The sequence below is a fragment of the Bos indicus x Bos taurus genome, chromosome 17 (assembly GCF_003369695.1).
Source record: "Bos indicus x Bos taurus breed Angus x Brahman F1 hybrid chromosome 17, Bos_hybrid_MaternalHap_v2.0, whole genome shotgun sequence".
In the NCBI taxonomy this organism is placed as follows: Eukaryota; Metazoa; Chordata; class Mammalia; order Artiodactyla; family Bovidae; genus Bos; species Bos indicus x Bos taurus.
In genome coordinates, this window is record NC_040092.1 from 69,937,962 (window position 1) to 69,962,554 (window position 24,593).

The 24,593-nt window shown below is 40.7% G+C and overlaps 1 protein-coding gene across 5 annotated transcripts in view; it reads left to right on the forward strand.

Moving 5' to 3' along the window:
- LRAT (lecithin retinol acyltransferase) overlaps positions 1-24,593 on the forward strand; it is a 157,954-nt gene that overhangs the window by 118,799 nt on the left and 14,562 nt on the right. For all 5 annotated transcript variants that reach the window (XR_003506151.1, XR_003506150.1, XR_003506154.1 and 2 more), the window contains 2 exons: positions 17,006-17,095; positions 19,194-19,331. The gene's annotated coding sequence lies outside the window, so the exon portion shown is untranslated. The remainder of the gene's footprint in view (positions 1-17,005; positions 17,096-19,193; positions 19,332-24,593) is intronic.

Consider the following 24,593-nt stretch of genomic DNA (forward strand, 5'->3'; position numbering starts at 1 on the left):
CTTGGGATTTCTCTGGCAAGAATAGTGAAGTAGGTAGCTATTTCCTTCTCCACAGGATCTTCCTGATCCAGGGATTGAACCCACATCTCCTACATTGGCAGATGGTTTCTTTACCACTGAGCCACCAGGGAATCCCCAATAGCAAGGACCTAACAGAAGCAGAAGGGATTAAGAAGTGGCAAAGATACACATAAGGCTTATACAAAAAAGGTATTAATGACCCAGATAATCATGATGGTGTAGTCACTCACCTAGACCCAGACATCCAGGAGTGTCAAGTCAAGAGGGCCTTAGGAAGCATTACTGCAAACAAAGCTGGTGGAGGTGATGAAATTCCAGCTGAGCTCTTTCAAATCCTAAAAGATGATGCTGCTAAAGTACTGCACTCAATATGCCAGCAAATTTGGAAAACTCAGCAGTGGCCACAGGACTGGAAAAATGTCACTTTTCATTACAATCTCAAAGAAGGGTGATTCCAAAGAATGTTCAAACTACCATACAATTGCACTCTTTTCACATACTAGCAAAGTAATGCTCAAAATACTCCAAGCTAGGTTTCAGCAGTGTGTGAACTGAGAACCTCCAGTTTGATAAGCTGGATTTAGAAAAAGAAGAGAAACCAGAGATAAAATTGCCAATATCCATTGGATCATTGAAAAGGCAAGGGAATTAAAAAAAAAAACATCTACTTCTGCTTTGTTGACTACGTGAAAGCCTTTGACTGTGTGTATCACAACCAACTGTGGAAAATTTTTAGAGATGGGGTTACCAGACCACCTTACCTCTCCTGAGAAACCTGCATGTAGGACAAGAAGCAACAGTTAGACCTGGACTCGAACCAACAGACTGGTTCAAAATTGGGAAAGGAGGACATCAAGGCTATATACCGTCACCCTGCTTATTTAACTTATATGCAGAGTACATCATGAGAAACGCTGGGCTGGAAGAAGCACAAGCTGGAATCAAGATTGCCGGGAGAAATATCAATAACCTTGGATATGGAGATGATACCACTTTAATGGCAGAAAGTGAAGAGGAACTAAAGAGCCTCTTGAGGGTGAAAGAGGAGCGTGAAGAAGCTTGCTAAAAATGGAACATTCAAAAAACTAAGATCATGGCATCCAGTCCAATCACTTTCATGGCAAATAGCTGGGGAAGAAGTGGAAACAATGACAGATTTTATTTTCTTGGGCTCCAAAATCACTGCGGATGGTGATCGCAGCCAGGAAATTAAAAGATGCTTGCTCCTTGAAAGAAAAGCATAAAAAACTAGTATGCATGTGTGCTAACTCACTTCAGTTGGGTCTGACTCTGCGATCCTCTGGACTGTAGCCTGCCAAGCTCCTCTGTCCAGGGGATTCTCCAGGCAAGAGTGTGGGGATGAAGTGGTAGAAACCTTATAAACAACCTTAGAGATCAATGAATATATCATATCTGCTTAAATGTTTAAGGTAAAGAATGGGTGGGTTTAGGTGTCTCTACTCAGGACAGCATGTGTTTTAGTTAACTATCTCCTGAAAAAACCTATATGCAGGCATAAATCTGCTGCTGCTGCTAAGTCACCTCAGTCACACCTCAGTCCGACACACCTCAGTCCGACTCTGTGTGACCCCATAGACGGCAGCCCACCAGGCTCCCCCGTCCCTGGGATTCTCCAGGCAAGAACACTGGAGTGGGTTGCCATTTCCTTCTCCAATGCATGAAAGTGAAAAGTGAAAGTGAAGTTGCTCAGTCGTGTCTGACCCTCAGCGACCCCATGGACTGCAGCCCACCAGGCTCCTCCATCCATGGGATTCTCCAGGCAAGAGTACTGGAGTGGGGTGCCATTGCCTTCTCTGAGGCATAAATCTACACACAGATTAACTTCATTTAACGCTGAATATTTAAGAAACCATTGTATTCTTAGAGTATGTACTTTATTACAACATTGAATGGTCACTGAAACAGAAACTGAAGAGCAATAGACCGTATGTCTCACTGATCCTGCTGACTACACCAGGTGTCTTGCTGTATTTCACTGTGTGCACTGTTTGTTGAACCCAAGGTAGGCAAGAAGCCGGGGAAGAAAATGTGAGGAGCCATAGGAACTGCAGACACGTTTATTTTCTGCGGCTGGCACAACAGTTGTAGTAGCAGCAGGCATGCTGTAGTCTCTCCTTGTGTGGTGGACCCAGCAGGCGCAGCCATAACGCAGCCTCCCCACCGTCACGCAGCCTCTGCAGCGTGACGTGGCCTCCCCACCATGATGCAGCCATAACATAGTCACGAGGGCTATTTCAGGGGAGCTTATAGCTTACAGAACAAAAGTAGCCTGCGGCCAAGTGGGTGCGTCGTGATGCACATGTGCAGTGCTGTAAGTGACCTCAGCTGTTACAAAACCATGTATCTGCAAAATATGGGGCGAGAGCAAGAGGATGTGGAGCGAGAGAGCCTGAGCACACCATCTTGGCTAATTTGCTCTTTCCCTACATTCCACACCTTCAGGGTCTCTCACCTCACAGTCTACCCCAATCCATCTTCCACAGTGTTCTCTTGGCAAGTAACTCTGACCCTTGTATTTATATCTTGTAACAGAAGCAGCTACAAAAACAAACAATTACATCCCCAATACACAGCAAAACCCAATATCAGGTATCATCTGAAACTCATGTTCCAGTCCTTGCCCTTACCAGGCTAGAGAAGAGCCACCCACTGCATGTGGAGTGCCTTTATCGTCCATGGCCAAGTCCAGTCTACCAGCTGTCCTTGTGAAACTGCATGAAAGCCTCCACAGGGACAGCTCCACCCCTGCAGGGCTTTTTATTAAGGACCTGCAAACCACCCCTCCACACACAAGCTCCAGGCCCACCCCTTCAAAGAGGGGATTTTTGTGACATTCAGAGTCTGCCCACATGATTCCAAATGCTTTCAATGCTGTTCTAAATTTCCAAGGGAATCAGGTTAGTAGCACATCCCAGGACACAGCTGTTGCAGTATACAGATCTACTAAATGTAGAACACAGCCGTTTTCTTAACCGTTTGGCCACCGTAGCCATCAGTGTATGCCCTAGGTCTGGGATACGGCCCCGGCTTGTGGTCAACAAAGCTGTACTCAGCACCAGTGTCAACCAGGGCCGTTACTCTCTACATAGTGACCAGTGAATTGCAAGTTCTACCTGGGGTCTCTGGCCCCTGCTTGGGCTTTTCCAGAGGGCACCTTGGTTTGAGCCCTATTCAAAGCAGAAAAGGGCATCACCGAAAGGAACGTCTTTGGGCACCATGTAATCTTTTAACTGATCCAACTGTATTTCTGTGGGTGCTTCCCAAACTTGGTAAACTGCTGCTCCAGTCTCAGTTGCCTCCATAGCTCTAGGAGCACTGCATTGGGCTGTCTATCAGTTTCATTTCTGTCAACTCCCGCTGCCAGAAAACCAGCTCATGTTTGCATCCATGTAACCGGATGGGACCCCTGCTGGCTCGGGATCTTCACACTTCCAAACGGTGTCTTGCATGTCATCCCTCTACTTCTCTCAGTAAGGATTCCCCAACCCCCCCAGGCACCTGGCCCAACCCTCTGTCCCAGAGTCACAAAAAGCAAGCTTCCAAGGGTTCCCCTTGCTTTGGCTAAAACTGCTTACCCAAGTCGACCAACTCCACCTGAGTAGATGGTCGATACGTTGTGAACTCAGTCACACCAGGGCCCCCTTGAGGATGCCCACCTTGGTCATAGGCTGCTCAGGCTCCACTTTTTGCTGCACAATGGGCCTTGCTGCCAAGCGGGGGCCCATGGTCTCACAATGTTCCTTGTCATCGTCACTCATTACTTCACTCTGCAAGCCACTGGGTTCCCCGCATCTTTCGCTCCAGCATGTCTACCCGCTGCTCTAGCTCTCCTCCTCTCTGCAGTTTGTCCACTCACACAGAGGGCTCTATCCTTATGTGCCGTCAAGGCAGTCAAGAAAATCCACCCCACAGCGCCAGCAGCAGTCTGTGCCACCTTGGCCAGTAAATGTGGACTCGCCGTAGGGCCTTTTCAATGATATCCTGAGAATTAAAGCTATTTGCACTAGGGGCTGAAAAAATAATTACCCTGTGTAATTCCAACTTTCTGCTCATTAACAGATTTTCCTAATCAGGTTGGCAGTTGGGCTCAGGAGCACCAACAGCATGGAGTGCTGAATTTAAATATTGCTCCAGAATACCATACTTTAAAAATAGTATGGTCATTATTAGTATTTGGCTAATCTTGAAATCTGTACTTTGAAGAACTAAATTCTAGGAAATGTGTAAAACTAGAAAAGCCATTTCTGATTTTGTTACCTAGAGAAGCACGTGGCCACCACATGGCTTACCTTCTGGTCAGCAATACCACAACGCATCCATACCCCTCACCAAACACACACACACACACACACACACACACACAGAACAGTGCTGAAATTTTCCTGAGAACAAAGGACTTAGTTCATCATTCTTCCTAATAAACTCACCATAGTAGAATAGTTTGGACATACTATACAAAACATCTCTTTGAATATATTCAAATAACTCAATGTTTAGACTGATTTCTAAGAGGTGAGTATTTTCTTTGTGTGACACACCATTTCTTAGGTGTGCTCAATCATGATGAAATTGTGAAAGTTGCAATACATTTAAATTTAAGATTTTTTATTTTTTGTATAACTAATATTAGAGAAAAATCATGTACTTCCCTTGGGGCCATCTGGTAACTTCACTAAGAAGGAAAGAGTTTAAATTGTTTCTTGTTGCTTTGAGCAAACCCATATGGTGCCAGTCGTTACCTACACCAGCCAATGAGAGGGCTGAATGTCACTAGTGTGTTCCGAGATTTAGTCTGATCATCTGTTGTTGTTATTTTAATTCCACGCAGAGACATTTTCTTTCTTGTGTTTTCATTTAATGCTTTCCAGAAACTACATATAATCAATTGATATGGTCTATTTTTCCATATAACTCACCAATAATAATTTAGCCAAAACTAACAGGAAATTGACTTGGAAGTCTGATCTCTAATGAATACTGAAACCAAGCTCAGCACATTAAAGGAAGTAATTATGAAGGCACCCCATTGTGTGCAGATATGCTCGGTCAGCCAAAACAGAGGACTTTTCTATTTTTATGAGCTTTGTCAAATTTAAGTTATGTTACATTGTAAGACAAAAATTTTAAAGAATTTGTTAGTAGCAATGCCACTCTATAAATATTTATTTTTAAAATTATCCATCATGTAACTTAAAGACAATTTTTTGAAGCAAATGGCCTAGACATACCAATAAAAATACCTATTCACTTACAAAAAAAGTAATAAATACCACAGGTATTTCTAGCTAATTATATATACATACACGATAGCGTGCGTGTGCATGGTGTATAACACACCAGTCCTGTAATCAGCATTAACTGAAAGACTGCAGAGGTCCTCTGGCTCATCACTGAACTTCACAGCAGGCTGCCCTCCGTTCCTCTGGAACATAGCTCATGTGGTTTCTTAACTCTTGTTCATCCACCTTGCTTCTCTTGGGTGCAGTCATGGTCATGACTAGCCCTTGGCAGTGTCCACTTACCAAGCACTTCTGTACTTTTTACACACTGACTCCTGTCACCTGGCAGCGACTCCCTCACAAATCATCTCCCACCTCCTTCCTTCCCTTATTGAACTCAACTCTGACTTGACATAGGATCTCCACTCTTACTTCCTAAATTCTCACGTTCATACTTCTTATTCTGACTGTTTTCTGATGTGTTTCCCTACTTTTGTTCACAGTTTATCTTCTGCCATTTTGCCCTTCTCTATCATATCTTCTTTTCATCACCTTCACTTTCCCCAAATCCTTTCATGGGCAGAGCTGTCAGGGTGAGAGCTTGGTGCTGCTCTGTATCACGTAGTAGTGAGGGCGGTAAAGTCTGGAGGCTTTGGTGAGGTGTGCTCCCTGGGATGGGCACAGTGCAGGGGTGGGCAGTCAGATTACTATTCAGGTTAGCAGTCTCCAGGGGAATAAAAGCCCATCTTCTCTGAGGAGTATTTTAAATGCATACTCTTCCTAGGAAGATTTTAAGAAACTTGAACTTGTATCAGAGTCACAGAATTGACTGGGGGCTCGTTAAAGCTGATTACCAGCTTGCCCACACTCCACCCACATCCAGATTCTATAGGTCTGGGGATAAGATTGGAATATGCAGTTCTAATAGCTCCCAGGCTATTCACATGCCCCCTGGCCACAGATCACTGCTTGAGTAGCACTACTTTGCAATGCTTTCTGTTTTTCTGATCTCTAACAAGTAATTCTGGATACACTTTACAGCAAATCACCTATACCCTTATTTCTGTGGAACTGATCAGCGGGTAATCCCTGTTGAGTGACACTAATTTATTAGATTATTTCCTCATAGCTAAATAACATGAATTTCCTTAGCTTTTTATAAAATTTATTCTGTAAATCTTTCATTACTCTGTTGTTCTCTTCCATTTTTTCTACCAGCTGCCCACATCCCTCTCCAGTTGTAGAAATGCAAACTGAATTTAGTAATCTACATAGTGTTGAAACCAGCAGGACCCTGTGGAGCTCCAGGGCATGGAAGACTTTCTGTGTCCCCATTTTCTTATTTGTAGGGAATAGACTCCAGCCTCCATGACCTTCCCTGAATTCCAAAGAGCAGAGTCAAACAGCTGCTAATCAAGGAAGGGAGGTGATACAGAGACAAGGGAGGATCAGTCTAAAAACAATAGTGCAGCCTTGGGACAGGGTCCTGATTCAACCTCAGCGGATACATATTAAACACCTTTGAGCTCTTTTGCAGAACTAAAACACCCCAAAAATGGAAGATGTTAACTACTTGATAAAGCATTCTTTATTCCAGAGAGAAAGTCACAGTTTAAACACATATTGAACTATAACAATTCATTCAACGGGTGTTATTAAGTGAAAGGCTATCTGATCTACTCAGGGCTTTTTCAGCACTTTTAAATTCAGTTATTCTGTCTCACAAGTTTCTCATGATACTAGGTGGGAAGTACATCATGCAGTGATAAATAATGCATTGGAGGTCACAGTTATTGACCGTGATTCAAACGCAGGCAGTTTAGCTCCCCGGTCTGCCCTCCACCCCTTGCCTCACCTTACCAGGAAACTGCCCTCGTAGTCTTCCTCTCTGTAGCCAGGTGACAGACTCTCTCCTCTACAGCATTTCTTTTTGCAGAGCTGGACATTGATGTTTCTGAGATAAGGAGATGTGTGGCACGTGTGGGTTTGAGGCTTTGCCTTGATTCAGAACTGACATGTTTAAAGTGATCCAAAATTTATTAGTGTGGGTATCATGACCTTAGTTTGATGCTACTTTGAACAGGATACTGAAACTTATGTTTTTCAAGTCTCTGGTAAAATATTTTTATAGTTTTTAAATATTAAGATTAATATTTGGCAAAACTAATACAATTTTGTAAAGTTTAAAAATAAAATAAAATTGTAGTTGGAAAAAAAATAAAATACAAAGAGAAATTTACACACACACAAAAAAATAAATAAATATTAAGATTGGTATCTTGATTATTAGTTATCTGAAGTTTGGTTATCTGTTTTTGTAGATAAATTGTTGATCTTATTCACAATTTCCCTCTCTGCAACGAGGTGTCCCTCCCCTATTTTAGTTGGACATTGATGTTTCTAAAGTATGATGAGTTGGGTGATGCACATGGCTCTGGGGCTAGTGCCCTGACCTAGCACTGTTGTGCTTAAATTGGTTCCACTTTACATAATAAAAACCAGTCTTGGCCAGCATTTCATCCTTCTTTGAGCTCCTAAAAGATCTTGTATTATTCTCTAGTCACACACTGCCCTGGGTTGTTATGGAAGACTAGTATACATCCTGCTTAGAAGTATTTGTCCAGTAAATAAAGAAATGAATGAGAAAAGTCTGGGGAGAATTCTGTATCACCTGAAATTCACTAGCAGACTTTTTCTGTGAATATAATTTCAGTAATTATAGAAGCATGATTAATAACAGTTCTCATATAATTTACAATCTTCTCATTAAGCCTACATTCCACCTGGTTATATGTATATAGAGAAAAAAATGAGTCAGATATATACTAACAGTCATCAACTTACAAAGGAAATAGTAACCTAGGGCAGGTTCTCCTACTTAAAATTAATCTTTGTTTAAAATAACATTTAGAAATTGCTCTTAAACATTCCTTTTATTCATTAATTTGAGTAATAATAAATGCATTTAATTCTAATGAAATTTGGTCACTGAAGTTGCATAGTGGAAAAGAAAATCAAAGTCTAGTTGTTTCAGCTCCTCAAAGGTAAGTTTAAGAGAGAAAAAAAAAAATCTCCTGACACCAATCTTGTGATTAACACGAAGTATCCTGCATGCAGGTATCAAAGCAAGATCAAAAAAGTTATTTTCAAGCCATTGATGATGAAGCTGGCTTCTCTGAGTATTAATCCCAGAACAAATTTTGAATGTATAAATTCTTATATTGATGCCTGTGCATGCCATCAGCATATTTGTTCTACTTCCATAATAATTTTATTTTACTATGCATCCTTGCGTAGCTTCAATTATATTCATTTGTTTTCATGTTATTATTCAATAAATCAATCAAAACAATGTTTAACATATCATAAGTAAAGGAAAATATTTTGTTACTAAATGACAGTATATCTACTACATGCAAGGAGGTCAGCTACCTTTTCTTTACCATTGAATTTCCTCTTTTTTTGCCGCAACTCCTTTCACAGATCCACATCTTGGTCACAATATACTTCTCACACTGCTCTGGACAGTGTTGATCTTATCTGAAGTATTTCCATACAAGTACAATAAACATAAATATACACATATATAAACAGTCCATTAGTCCACACTGTTAATATGATATGTGTGTGTACATATATGTTCCCCTTGTGCTCTAAGCGCAGTGAACACTGCACAGAAGATACAATATAACTTTGTCTTGAGGTCACTAGTAAATCTTCCCTGGAACACTCGTGGACTGTCTCCTAAGATTCTGACTTCATGGGACTTCCCTGGTGGTCCAACAGTTAAGACTTTATACTTCCAAGGTAAGGGGCACAGGTTGGATCCCTGATTGAGGAACTAAGATCCCATATGCCTCAAGTCCAGAAAAAAAGGATATTCTGACTTCAGCGTATACTATATACTTTATGGTACCTGGTTTAGTCCATGATCAAATGTTTGAAGGACAAAAATTTCAGAGGAAAAAAGATTCATCTTGATACCAACCTCATGGTAACTCGATATATGCTACATATGTGGATTTTTTTTTTTCTACCACCAACTTTGTGTCCTGGCAAAAAGTTTTGAATTCTAAGATTGACAGCAGTTTGCTATGCTAGTGCTGAAACTGTAGCAAAGAAATTGGAAGGAAGTTTCTGTACTTTAAAATGCAAGTTTTACCATGGGCTAAACCTTTTTCAAACGAACTGTCAATTAAACAGTGGGTGGGGGGAGGGAATCAATTTACAATTGATAGAAGCACATTGCTGATATGAAGGCACCATCATTACTGATATGTGGGAAATCTGACTAGTATCTGTAGAGTGGTGACTAGAACAGGCTCTCACTAGACTCTAACCAGGGCTTTAGGCAGAGGGATTGCTAACACACAGCACTGGAGATGCATGCCCACAAGGACCATAGCATCAACTATCCTGTAAATGCTCCCCCTGATTACAGCTGCCACTGTTGAAGGCACGCTCTGTACCTCCTATTCATGATGGGTGAGTACTTAAAATGCAGTCCAACTCCAGAAAGACCCTTTTGTGGCTAAATTGGAGGTATCAGGATAAACTCATGATTTTTAAAATATAAAGAGAAAGGAAATATACATAGAGTACAATACCTGTGTGTGTATCTAGGTATGTGTGTGTATATATATGTTTGTGTGGGTATGCGTGTATTTGTTGTTGTTGTTCAGTCACTCATGTGTCTGACTCTTTGTGATCCCATGGACTGCAGCACGCCAGGCTTCCCTGTCCATCACCAACTCCCAGAGTTTATTCAAATTCATGTCCATTGAGTCGGTGATGCCATCCAACCATCTCATCCTGTTCTCTCCTTCTCCTCCTGTCTTCAATTTTTCACATCAGATCTTTTCTAAGGAGTCAGTTCTTTGCATCAGGTAGCCAAAGTATTGGAGCTTCAGCTTCAGCATCAGTCTTTCCAATGAATATGCAGGACTGATCTCCTTGCAGTCCAAGGGACTCTCAAGAGTCTTCTCCAATACCACAGTTCAAAAGCATCAATTCTTTGGCGCTCAGCTTTCTTTATGGTCTAACTCTCACATGTGTACATGACTACTGGAAAAACCATAGCTTTGACTGGACTGACCTTTGTTGGCAAAGTAATGTCTTTGCTTTTTAATACACTCTCCATGTTTGTCGTAGCTTTTCTTTCAAGGAGCAAGCGCATTTTACTTTCATGGTGGCAGTCACTGTGTGCAGTGATTTTGGAGCCCCCAAAAAACAAACTTTGTCACTGTTTCCATTGTTTCACCATCTATTTGCCATGGGACCAGATGCCATGATCTTAGTTTTTCAAATGTTGAGTTTTAAGCCAGCTTTTTCACTCTCCTCTTTCACTTTCATCAAGAGGTTCTTTAGTTCCTCTTCGTTTTCTGCCATAAAGGTGGTGTCATCTGCATATCTGAGGTTATTGATATTTCTTCTGGTAATCTTGATTCTATCTTGTGCTTCATCCAGTTTGGCATTTCTCATGATGTACTCTGAATATAAGTTAAATAAGCAGGGTGACAATACACAGCTTTCACAAACTCCTTTTCCAATTTGGAACCAGTCCATTGTTCTATGGCCAGTTTTAACTGCTGCTTCCTGAGCTGCATACAGGTTTCTCAAGAGGCAGGTCAGGTGGTTTGGTATTGCCATCTCTTTCAGAATTTTCCACAGTTTATTGTGATCCACACATCAAAGGCTTTAGCATAGTCAATGAAGCAGAAGTAGATTTTTTCTGGAATTCTCTTGCTTTTTCTACGATCCAATGGATGCTTGCAATTTGATCTCCGGTTCCTCTGCCTTTTCTAAATCGAGCTTAAACATCTGGAATTTCTCTGTTTAAGTACTGTTGAACCCTCGCTTAGCGAATTTTGAGCATTACTTTGGTAGTGTGTGAGGTGAATGCAATTGTGTGGTGGTTTGAGCATTCTTTGGCATTGCCTTTATTTGGGATTGGAATGAAAACTGAACTTTTTCAGTCCTGTGGCCAATGCTGAGTTTTCCAAATTTGCTGGCATACTGAGTGCAGCACTTTAACAGCATCATCTTTTCAGATTTGAAGTATATCAGCTGGAATTCCATCACCTCCACTAGCTTTGTTCATAGTGATGCTTTCTAAGGCCCACTTGACTTCGAACTTCAAGATGTCTGGCTCTAGGTTAGTGACCATACCATCATGGTTATCTGGGTCATTAAGATGTTTTTTGTATAGTTCTATGTATTCTTGCCACCTCTTCTTAATATTTCTGCTTCTATTAGTTCCATACCATTTCTGTCCTTTATTGTGCCCATCTTTGCATGAAATGTTCACTTGTGAAGTTGCTCAGTCGTGTCCGACTCTTTGCGATCCCATGGACTGTAGCCTTCCAGGCTACTCCGTCCATGGAATTTTTCAGGCAAGAGTACTGGAGTAAGTTGCCATTTCCTTCTCCAGGGGATCTTCTCAACCCAGGGACTGAATCCAGGTCTTCTGCATTGCAGGCAGACGCTTTATTGTCTTAGCCACCAGGGAAGCCCAGTGTTCCCTTGGTATCTCTAATTTTCTCGAAGAGATCACTAGTCTTTCCCATTCTATTGTTTTCCTCTATTTCTTTGCACTGTTCACGTAGGATGGCTTTCTTATCTCTCCTTGCTGTTCTTTCTAAGCTCTCCTTACCTCTGCATTCGAATGGATATATCTTTCCTCTTCTCCTTTACCTTTCACTTCTCTTTTCTCAGCTATTTGTAAGGCCTCCTCAGGCAACTAGTTTGCCTTTTTGCATTTCTATACATGTATATATACAATTGCTTCCTTTTCCTGTGAGCTGAGAGGGTATGGAATCAGTGACAATCCAGTAGTGGTGAACACACCAAGTGTCCAGATTTTTATTTCTAAATATTATTCTACAGTAGAACAAAGGTTGTGAGAAATGGTGTTTGTAGGACTGGGGTGGGGAAGAAAAAGATGAGCCCGGAACATCTTTGGTGGCAGAAAGTACAAAGGTGCTCAAAGAATGGTGGAGATAAAGCAAAAGAAGGACTGGGCCAGTCTGAAGGAGCTCACACAAGACAAACTTGGAATAATTTGACTATCAAAATAAATTAAATATTTATGGATCTTAACCCATTGAATAAAATAAAAATTCAATAAAGTCCATAACAATATTAATATATAGGAGAGAATGGAAAGTTTTTCCTTATGATAGAAATCTAACTCCTTGCTGTAGAAAGAATGATGAAAATAGAAATATTACCATTTGGCATTATTTTGTGTTCCTGGACCGAATTTCAGCTTGGGAGGGTGTTGCCACACCACCACCAATTCTCTAGACTATTGAGTATCCTACACTTTGACTCAGTTCTGCTATTATCCTCCCTGACCCTAAGATAGCATCAGACTCCAGTTTAAGGGTTCAGTCCCACAAGACTCCCTCCACCCCTTTCAGATGCCAGTCACAATTCCAGGTTGCCACCTGTGCTTCTGACCAACTGGCTATAAACCAGAATCTCCCATGACACCCCCCCCACACACACACTGGGTTCAAATAGTTTGTTAGAGTAGTTCACAGCATTCAGGAAACAGGTTTACTCACTAGATTACTGGTTTGTTACAGAAGGATACAGCTTGGGAACAGCCAGATGGGGGAAATGCATGGGGGAAGGGCACAAAGCTTCCCTGCCCTCTCTGGGCACCCATTCACCCCACATCTCCACATGTTCACCAACCTGGAAGCTCCCTTGAGCCCTGTCCTTACGAGTTTTTAAGGAGCCCTCATTACGCAGACATGGTTGATTAAATCATTGGCCACTTGGCAGTTGGATTCCTCGTCCAACAAACCTGTCTTCAATCCCTGGAGGTCAGGGGGTAGGACTGAGAGTTTTAACCCACTCACCCTGGAGTTTGTCTCCTCTAGTGACCAGCTCCCACTCTTAGGTGATCTGGAGTGGAGTGGAGTGTATGTGCTCAGCCATGTCCGACTGTTTGCGACCCAGGGACTGTAGCTCACGAGAATCCTCTGTCCGTGGAATTCTCCAGGCAAGAATACTAGAATGGGTTGCCACATGCTTCTGCAGGGATCTTCCCCACCCAGGGATCGAACCCATGTCTCTTACATTTAACCTGCACTGACAGGCAGGTTCTTCTAAAAGTCACCTTATTAACAAACCAAAAGACAACTTTCTCCCTCTTAGCACTTAAGGTCTTCCAAGTGTTTTAGAAGCTTTGTGCCTGAAACAGGGAGGAAGACCAAATGTATATTTCTTATGATTGAAACAGAGCAGGATCCTGTGGGGTGTCCCAGTTATACATCCTTTCTGTGTCTCCTGTTTCTTGCTTGTACAAAATAGGCTTCATTCAACCTCTTTGACCTTCCCTGAGTTACAAAGGGCAGATTCAAATAGTTGCTTAAGTAAGGGAGAGGCTGCAGAGACAAGAAAGGAACAATCAGGAAACAATGGTGCAGCCTTGGGGTAGGGTCCTGGTTCTTCCTCAAAGAATATATGTAACAGTTTATTTGAGTTATTCAGCAGAAACTAAGGCCCCCTCTCACATGGAGGACAGTAACTTCAGGCCAAGCACAAGATTCCTGGAACACTGCCATATTACCTCACCACCAACTTGCACACAGTAGGACAACAACTCTGACCCCTTCCCCAAAAGATTCTCCCTTTAAAAAGTTTCATATCAAGCAAAATCTTTGGAGTTGGTGTTTGGACAAGAGTCAGTCTTCTCCCCAATTTTCCAGCCTCCTGAATGAAGCAACTTTTCCTTCCCAATCAACACTCCTCTCTCGAGTATTGGCTTTTGAGCAGCAAGCAGTCAAACCTGAGTTTGATAACATTATAAATCACAATATTACAAGCAATCACCTTAGGAATAATTGACTTAGGCAAGAATCATCAGTGGATGCTAAAACTATGAAAGAAAGTTGGATATTACCAAGGTATATATCAGATCAGATCAGTCGCTCAGTCGTGTCCGACTCTTTGCGACCCCATGAATCGCAGCACGCCAGGCCTCCCTGTCCATCACCAACTCCAGAGTTGACTCATTGGAAAAGGTATATATATATAGTCTCAAAGAATCACCCTATAAGATACATGTTAGTTACAAAAGGAAATTAGTAACTTACAATGGATAAAGGAGGCAAACATACCCAGACCATTTGATCAAAGTTGTCATCAATAGTGTCAGTGCCTTGCAGCCTAACACTACTGGAACACACTTATAATTGAACAAGCAGTGAGGGCAAGTGCACACCATGGGAAACCCTGGGGCCTCTCAATGAGAGGGTATGAGTGTGGACTCAGACTTTGGGTCTGTTAGGTCATCTGGGAGAAGGATTAGGAAGTGGTTTGTTCAGTTGCTAAGTCATGTCCTATTCTTTGTGCACAAGGCTTTCCCGTCCATCACATCTCCCAAAGTTTCCTTAAACTCATGTCCATTGAGTCAGTGGTGCCATCCAACCATCTCATCCTCTGTCACCCCCTTCTCCTCTGACCCTCAATCTTTCCCAAAATAAGAGTCTTTTCTAATGTGTTGGCTCTTCCCATCAGGTGGCCAAAGTATTGGAGCTTCAGCTTCAGTGTCAGTTCTTCTAGTGAATATTCAGGGTCAATTTCCTTTAGGATTGACTGGTTTGATCTCCTTGCAATCCAAGGGACTTTCCAGAGTCTTGTCCAGAACCATAGTTCAAAAGCATCAAATCTTTGGCACTGGGGATTGGAATCTCTCAGGAAGCAGGGGTAATTCTGTCTTGGGTATCTTATTAAATCATATAAAGGGAAGGAAGACTAGACTAAAACTAGAGCTGTAGTTGATAAAGAAATCACAGGTGCACGTATCAGCTAGGGTAGAGGGATGTTTGACCACCTGTATAATGATGACAGTATTCATCGTTTTGTCTCCGCTCAGGCATGATAATGGAGGGTTCTTGTCACAGGTTCTTGGAGTAGCCTTGACTAATACTGACATTCTGGAAAATAGTTTATGTGCAATAAAACACCTCAGCCAGGTTGTGAGTACCGGTTATCTCCTAGCAACACCAAGGCCTAGCTGGTAGCATCCTCAGATCCCAGATGTCAAGCACTGCTTTTCTCATTCTTGCTGGTAATGGGACAGATCAACACCACATGCCCTCTTATATGAGAAGACAGTATCGCTCTTATGCATTCCTGCCCCTAAATGCAGAACCTGAGCCTAATCATGAGGAAACATCAAAAACAAATTGATGGACATAGCAGGCCTGCCTTCTTTAAAAATGTCAGTGTCAAGAAGGAAAGAGACTGAGGAATTGTTCTAGATTAAAGGAGACCACCAAACATAAGGGCCAGCTGTGCTGTGTGATTTGGAAATGTAGCAGACTGTACTTCATTTTCACACACTGGAGAAGGAAATGGCAACCCACTCCAGTGTTCTTGCCTTGAGAATCCCAGGGACGGGGGAGCCTGGTGGGCTGCCGTCTATGGGGTAGCACAGAGTCGGACACGAGTGACTTAGCAGCAGCAGCACTGCAGCAATGGAAAATTCTGAATAAATTTATAGTTTAGATAATTATAAAAATGTTAATTTTCTGATTTTGATAATTATACTGATAAATAAGAGAATGTTTTTACTTTTAGGAAACACACTAAAGAATTTAGACGTCAAAGGGCATCATACCTGGAGAAAGGAAAGGCTACCCACTCCAATATTCTGGCCCAAAGAGCTCCATGGACTGTATAGTTCATGGGGTTCCAAAGAGTCGGATGCAACTAAGCGACTTTAATAAAAAAAAAAAAAGTGGGGGGCATCATACCTACAACTTATTCTCAAACAATTTAGAAAAAAATATACATATTTGTTTGAGAGTGTGTGTGTGTGTGTGTATACACAAAGAGAAAGAAAAAGAAAGGATAAAACAAGATTTAGAAAATCTGGGTGACAAATAGAGAGAATTCATATTTTTACAACTATTCTAGAAGTTTGTGATTAGGTACAAATTAAAAGAAAAAGGCGTTTATTTTCTCCTTTACATTGTGCTTTTCTTTTCTGAGTAAAAATATTCTAGGTGAATGACTTCAGTGTTTCTTTCTTTTTTTTTTTTTAAAATTTTATTTTATTTTTAAACTTTACATAATTGTATTAGTTTTGCCAAATATCAAAATGAATCCACCACAGGCATACATGTGTTCCCCATCCTGAACCCTCCTCCCTCCTCCCTCCTCCCTCCCCACACCATCCCTCTGGGTCGTCCCAGTGCACCAGCCCCAAGCATCCAGTATCATGCATCGAACCTGGACTGGCAACTCGTTTCTTACATGATATTCTACATGTTTCAATGTCACTCTCCCAAATCTTCCCACCCTCTCCCTCTCCCACAGAGTCCATAAGACTGTTCTATACATCAGTGTCTCTTTTGCTGTCTCGTACACCAGGTTATTGTTACCATCTTTCTAAATTCCATATATATGTGTTAGTATACTGTATTTATGTTTTTCCTTCTGGCTTACTTCACTCTGTATAATAGGCTCCAGTTTCATCCACCTCATTAGAACTGATTCAAATGTATTCTTTTTAATGGCTGAGTAATACTCCATTGTGTTTCACTCACTGCATTTTGAATAAAAGGCTTACACTCATCCTTACGTTTAAACCTCCAACTTTAATTTTTCACAGCTGCCCAAGGACTGACTTGTAGGGTTTCTTTAGGAGGTTGATACTTCCTTCAGCAGTTCTTATATTTGGTAAAACTTGTTATAATTGATCTTTTCTGTTTTTAATTCTGTAGATACTAATTGCCAGGAACGTACGTGTTAAACTTGGTTTGGAAACTTCCCTCGGCGGTGGAGGCACTGCTTTACTGAGAAGTGACTCACAGGTGAGTATCTGAGCAACGAACGCTTTCTCTTTTCCATCTTTCCCCATGTGTTGCTGACAGCAGTCTGTATCAATAGGCTTCTATAAAACAATCTAATACTATAGAGCTCTTAGTTCAGAATGAGGAATGAAGTCTTTTTGATAACTTCTTAGGGAAGCATAATCGTCTTCATTTTAGTGAGTATTGTTTTAGACCATTTGAAGACCATATAACAAAAGAGAAAATTTAAACAATGTTTAAGATAATAATTCATATATGACTTAATCTTGAAACTGAAGAGTGTTTAGTATTCTATAGGTTAAGAGCCATTATTTGAGGTTAAGAAAGTTATTATCTTATTATCAGGTCCAGAATCTGGACCTGAAACATGCCTGGTTGAAACATGCCCGGGTCATCCCAGGAAGGAATTAAAGTCAAGTAGCTTTAACTCAGCTCTAAATTTTGCCTCTTATTTTGAAACTTTTACTTCAAATAAAAGGTCTTACTTATTATTGACAACTGGTGGTGACTATGTAATTTCTAATAAATATGTTATTACAGTATGCTTTTAGTGGGAGTATCTTTAGGTTCTCATGTGTGTGTGTGTGTGCGTGTGTGTGTGTCTTGGGGGTCGTGCCTTACCATTTGGACTCCACTGCTAACGTCACCTGGCGTCATTACCTTTGGTGTTGACTCAAGGTTTAGCAGAATTGTAAGGAAGAAGAAATGTCAGCGATCTCCAAGGTTTGAGAACTCCCTGCCTCAGAATCACCTGGGATGCTTGTTAGAATGAAGATTCCTGGCTCCACCACAGACCTGCTCACTTGGAAGCTCTTAATGTAGGGCTCAAGATCCTGCTTTGTAAATAGCTCCTAAAATGATTCTGAGGCATTAAATATATGAAAAAATGTTCTCAATAGAACTTGCCTGAAACAGAATTTTTTAAAGTGAATGATCGTTATTCTCCTCTATATCTTTCATATTACCTTCCACATCACATACTTAATCAGTATCTCAAATTAAAATACGTTAAGAGCCACTCCAAGGTCAGCCTGCTCCCACATCTCAGGAATGTATTATCCGCTGTCTGTTTAATAAAAATTCTGTCTGCTTCAGCTGAAAAAAAAAAATAAATCATAGAAATAATTTTATTCTATCCAAAATTTAAAAGGCCAGAAGTACATAAGTTATCTTTCTCTGTAGTTCTGCTGTCTTTTAATCAATCATTTGAACCCTCTGAAGTTCAAGAAATCATGTTAAACTGTAGTCATCAGATAAAAGAAAAGATTGTAAAGTTGATAAAAATAGCTCACATCTTCAGCCATGATTTTTTTCTGAGCCGATAACTTGCAGTTATCATTGATGAAATTAAAAAAGCTTCTACTCATATGGCGAGTCACCAGCAGAAGGAAGATATTTCAGTTCCTTTATGTGCTCAGTTTACTTGTACGTTTACCTGTGCATTTTGCTCTGTATGTGATTCTTATTTTCCTCTTGGATTTTTCCTTCTCTATTGTGTTCTTGTAACTAGTACATTCCTATATAAGCATTAAGCTTTTCTGATTCAGGAACTGTATCTCCTTTACTCACATAAAGTTCTTTTATTTGTGCTTCATCTAGAATTCATCTATCAAGTAATATATTTGTAACTGTGTACCCTTAGTATCCATTTCTGAAATTTTGTAATTGTCAGTATATCAAATAAAATCTTATTTATCCAAATTATTTAAATAGAAGTAACTTTTTATTTATTTATTTTTTTTTACCAGACTATACATTGATTCATGTATTTATGGAGCACATACTATGAGTTGACTTGGCAGGAGATGTTTGACAACACCACTGAATGAACAGGCCTTGTGTCTGTAGAGCTATGCTCCAGTGAGAGGTTATGCTATCACATAATGAGAATCTCAACATGGGGGGTCACCACTATGAAGTTAACTTGTTGTTTAGTTGCTAAGTCATATCCAACTCTTTGTGACCCCATGGATTGCAGCATGCCAGGCTCCTCTGTCCTCCACTGAAGTAACTTTTTAAAGCTCTGTGACATGAAAACTAGTACCTATAATAGAGTCCTCTAAACATTTAGAACTTTTCCGTTTGTTTTGTTCAACAGGGCAAAGCGCTTGGACAAACGGTATTAGACTTCCAAATAAAAGGTGTTCCTGATTTCAAGTCATTGGCAGATGGATAAAAGAGCTTTGGCCCTGAGAAACTTACTGTTTCTTAGTACAAAGGCAGAATCAAATCCAAGGTAAAAGGATGTATGCATTATAAATAAACATCAGCTTGGTGGACTGAATACCAGTATTAATAATGGGATCATTGGAAGGTAGAAGACAGCAAGTGATTTTTAACACAGAACTGTAAACAGTAATGGTTTAACATAAGACAGACAAGAAGGTTGAAAGATATCTCCTCTAGGCATTTGATAAAGATGTTCTTTAATTCTGTAAAGCATATACTTTAAAACCTTAATAAGCTGTGATTTGTTTAATAATATATTAACCTTTAGAGTATCCCTCTTGGATACCCAAATCCAAACTCTGTTAATCTTGTCATTTGTTTAAAGATTTTCTTCCTCTTCCTTTAAAATGTTGTTTATACATATTATTATCTATTCCAAGTAATCTTCATGCATAAATATACAGCTTAAGTTCAGGTACAAACAAGCAGTCTATCAATCTCTTATACAATTTTAACATATTTGTGGCATCCTCACACTGATTTTGAAAAAATATAAAAATTGTTCCATTTAAACTATAAAGCAAAATACTTCACTAAATTATAGTTAAGCCTCACCTTACTTTTTTTTAAAGAACAAAACCCAGAAATTGTTATTTGGAAACCATAATAGACATATAAGGAAGTCTGGTCCCTTTCAACAAAAGTAAACACAAATGTAGGAGAAACCATAGTCCAAGGAAACAGAGTTTAGATTTTGTTGTCTTATACTTGACTTGGTGGTGAGGCATGCAGGACTATTCAGAGCTATTCCTACACTGAATTCCAGGAAGTTCAGGAGGTGAAGAGATGAGTAGAGTCATCACCAGTCACCTATTCCACAAATGACTAGACCAGGGCATGAGAAGTTTAACCAATATACTTAAACCACATAGTTAGTTGTGACAATATTCCCGGTGACATAAGACTGAGTGTCGGAAATCTCGTACAGATGCTGAGAGAGTTTGAGTCTGGCTAAACTCTGGGCCCAGTGCCTGGGTTACCTATCACTGGCTCCACTGCTGCTGAGTCCCCTTGGCCCAAGAGGTTCTTGCCTGTTTGCTTTGGTTACTTATTCTTCTGTAGGATGAAGGTCCCTGGAGGATGAGATGAGTGACCTAAGAGCCCTGAACCCACTTTCATGCTGGCAACAAGACTGCCTCCCCAGGTTCCAGAGCACATTTAGGACTGTGATTTGCTGGTTGCCATCTGGCCTCCAGTAAGGCTAGTGCCTTAGAGGATACCACAGAAACATATCAGAAGCATTGCTTCAGGAAGTAAATAAGTAAAAGAATGAAGATGGGGAAAGAGAAAGCATTAAGATATATGCGTTAGAACATGAAATAATTATGACTAAAGGACAGATAGCTATCCTGGTTTATTCTTTTTGAAAGTTAAACTAATTGAACATTAAAATTGTAGTGATTTCTGATTTAAACTCCTATGTGGATGAAAACATTTTCATGGATTTTTAACTTTAAAGAAAAAAAAGTTATTGAATGCATTTTCCTTATTAATTCTGTGTGATCTTGATCTCTGGTGGCCTCGGCTTGCAGTAGCTTGAAGCAGGGTTTCCATTCCCAGTCAAAGATTAAGGTCAGGTCGCAACAGTGAGAAAGTTGAATCCTAACCACTAGATCAGTGGTCAGTGACAAGGCCCTGGTCTTTTGGCTTTACAGAAAAGAATTTGCCACAAAGATCAAAAGTAGTGAAACAGGTAAGGTGTTTCTTAGGAGGAAAAAGAGTTCTGTATGTGTGGATAGACACATGGGCAAACTCAGCGAGAGTCTCACCCTGAGGTAGTTTAAATCACTTATTGGGGGAGTTCTCCTGGGTTTCCTTTGGCCAATCATCTTGATTTGCCTGGTTCAGGGTCTGTATTTGGTATATCCCAGGGTCATCCTGTGTGAGCGCCTGTGTCTCTCAGCCATGGTGGATTCTGGCAAAGAAGCCTGTGGGTAAACTTAGCATCACTCTTGTTTGGACCTCCAAGGAGCCTGCTAGGTGGGAAGGCTTGCTTGACTTCGAGAATGAGAATATGTGGTCTCTTACCTTTTATCTGAGCAGGGCACAGCCTCCTCTCCTGATTGTCCTGCCGTGGATTTTGGAGTGTCTGTCTAAGTGGAATCTATTCAAATTGTTTCCTCAGTGCTAGGGGCAGGGATCTACCTCCTGCCTCAGTGCAATTTCCATTCTACTCACATTCTTCACAAATGAAGTCTAGATGGAAATAAAATAAAAGTAACTTTATATAATCTGACATGAAGGCAAGTCATTCCAAAAGGCAACCAGCATAAAAATAAGAACTTAACTCAAGCACAAAGTTCCGTGCCTACAATGGAGAACGCAGGTAAACTAGTTCAAGAGAGAGATACCCACTTGGAGTTCACCCAGTTAAGAAGTATGACAATTTAAAATTCAGTTTCCCTTTTTTACAACTGCTTGAGCTGTGTAGGTATGAATCAGCTTTAGCGGAACTACACTGAATTTTCCTTTACCATGGGGTGGGTAAGAGTAAATACAATTATAAAAATACCAAAATGATACACTTCCCTTCAAATTAACTTTAGAAATTAAAGATACATTATTTCTTTCAAAAAGCAATAGTACTTGTTGATACAAAATATTGATGAGACTGCGTTTATATTATTTTAAATTTCTGCACATATATTATCAAAAGAGCATATATTATCAATATATTGATTGAACATATATTATCAAAAGAGTCACTGATTTCCAGCACCAACTTCTGCCAAACCCCTGCTCAGCCTTTTCTTCTTTTTGTGCTTCACTGGAGTATGAATGATTTCTTTCATATTTTTTTTAATCCAATGAGACATTGCATGTTTTAAAGCAATTATTGTGAATGCTATTTAGATTTTCTAACGGAGAAGGCAATGGCACCCCACTCCAGTACTTTTGCCTGGGAAAATCCCATGGACGGAGGAGCCTGGTAGGCTGCAGTCCATGGGATCGCTAGAGTCGGACAGGACTGAGCGACTTCACTTTCCCTTTTCACTTTCATGCATTGGAGAAGGAAATGGCAACCCACTCCAGTGTTCTTGCCTGGAGAATCCCAGGGATGGAGGAGCCTGTTGGGCTGCCATCTATGAGGTCGCACAGAGTCGGACACGACTGAAGCGACGCAGCAGCAACAGCAGCAAGCACTGGACAGTGATTTATCTTTTCTGCTAATTACTCCCTGTGAAAATTCACAAAGAACAAGAGCTAAGACTCTCTGAAGGGCCTGACTAATTTGATTTTCATTGGCCTAGGGACTACTCACACTATAGGGATTTGCTGTTAAGTCGCTTCAGTCATGTCCGACTCTGTGCGACCTCATAGATGGCAGCCCACCAGGCTCCGCCATCCCTGGGATTCTCCAGGCAAGAACACTGGAGTGGGTTGCCATTTGGAGAGCATCTTTTTATCAGCTCAGGACATTTCACACATGAGGCCTCATGAGTCCCACAAATCATCAGGTAGGAGTAGTGAAGGCAAGGCTGATGTTAAGAAAGTCCTGTCTTCAGTTACCTGCCAGGTTACCCTCAGGATGTCTATGCATTTAGAAAGAAGTTTTGAAATATACATTTCGCAGAGCATTCATCACCATTCCTGGTGCTTATCATTCCTGGTAATTGCCGGTGCTATCCTGTTTGGAGTATAACAGTACCTGAATTTTCTGTACAGTTCCTATATGAGTACAGTGGTGGGTAACTGCCTTTTGAAAATGTCACCAAAGGTTATTACTGTCACATTTGCTTTTGTTAACAAACCTGGGTCACCCAATGTTCGTATTTATATTGCTTTATAATGGTAGATTATAGAATCAAAAGGAAAGAAGATGAATTTATAAGTTAGTTTCTATCTTCTCTAAGTTATTAAGAAGTAACATTTCTTGCCATTTACTATTTGTAAAGTGAAATGTGCTTTACATGTCATGAGTATCTCAAAACTTAGTCATTCTTTGGTATAACATTTTATCATTTCTAAAATGGACAGCTGGGGTTTTATTGTACATTGTGAGACGTACTTTCAAATAAATGGCAGGCTTTTAATCTTTATTTTTATGAATTATAAAGGACTTACTTGGTGGTGAGCAGTGGGAGGACCAGAGCTCTGTCTCTCTGCTCGTTGTCTCTCACCTCCAAAACACTTACGTGCCTACTTTCTGCTCACCCCTTTGGCTCTGTGCTGAGACACTGGAAGGGGTCTGTTAGTAAAAACATGTCTCTGTCTACTCTGCATTCTTGGATGATGGTGCTGTCTCTCTGCCTTATTCTGCTTCACTGATGAATATACAGATGATGTTAGAGATGGGTCTCACTTTATGAACTTCATACAATGCTGCAGAGAAGTATTCCCCTAATCCCAAAACTGCCTTCTGAAATATTATTCATATTTTTTTGAGAAATTAAATTCTGGCTCATAGGTAGCAAATGACTTGTCTGAGTTCATTTAGCTGTGAATGGCAACACAAGGCCTTACACTCAGGATTTCTGCTCCCTCCTCTGCATTACAACTGCCTTGACCTGCTATTAATTGATAGCAAGCTGTGTTCACTTATAGGATTATGATATTTGCAATCAGTTCAGTCACTCAGTTGTGTCCAACTCTTTGCAACCCCATGAACCATAACATGCTAGGCCTCCCTATCCATCACCAATTCCAAGAGTCCACCCAAACTCACGTCCATTGAGTCAGTGATCATCCAACATCTCATCCTTTGTCGTCCCTTTCTCCTCTCTCCTTCAATCTTTCCCAGCATCAGGTTCTTTTCAAATGAGTCAGCTCTTCACATCAGGTGGCCAAAGTATTGGAGTTTCAGCTTCAACATCAGTCCTTCCAATGAACACTCAGGACTGATCTCGTTTAGGATGGACTGGTTGGATCTCCGTGCAGGCCAAGGGACTCTCAAGAGTCTTCTTCAACACAACAGTTCAAAAGCATCACTTCTTTGGTGCTCAGCTTTCTTTGGACTCAGAGTGAGTCCAATTCTCACATCCATACATGACTACTGGAAAAGCCATAGCCTTGACTAGACGGAGTGCCTGATGAACTATGGATGGAGGTTTATGACATTGCACAGGAGACGGGGATCAAGACCTTCCCCAAGAAAAAGAAAGGCAAAAAAGCAAAATGGCTGTCTGAGGAAACCTTACAAATAGCTGTGAAAATAAGTGAAAGCAAAGGAGAAATGGAAAGATATACCCAATTGAATGCAGAGTTCCAAAGAATAGTAAGGAGAGATAAGAAAACCTTCCTCAGCAATCAATGCAAAGAAATAGAGGAA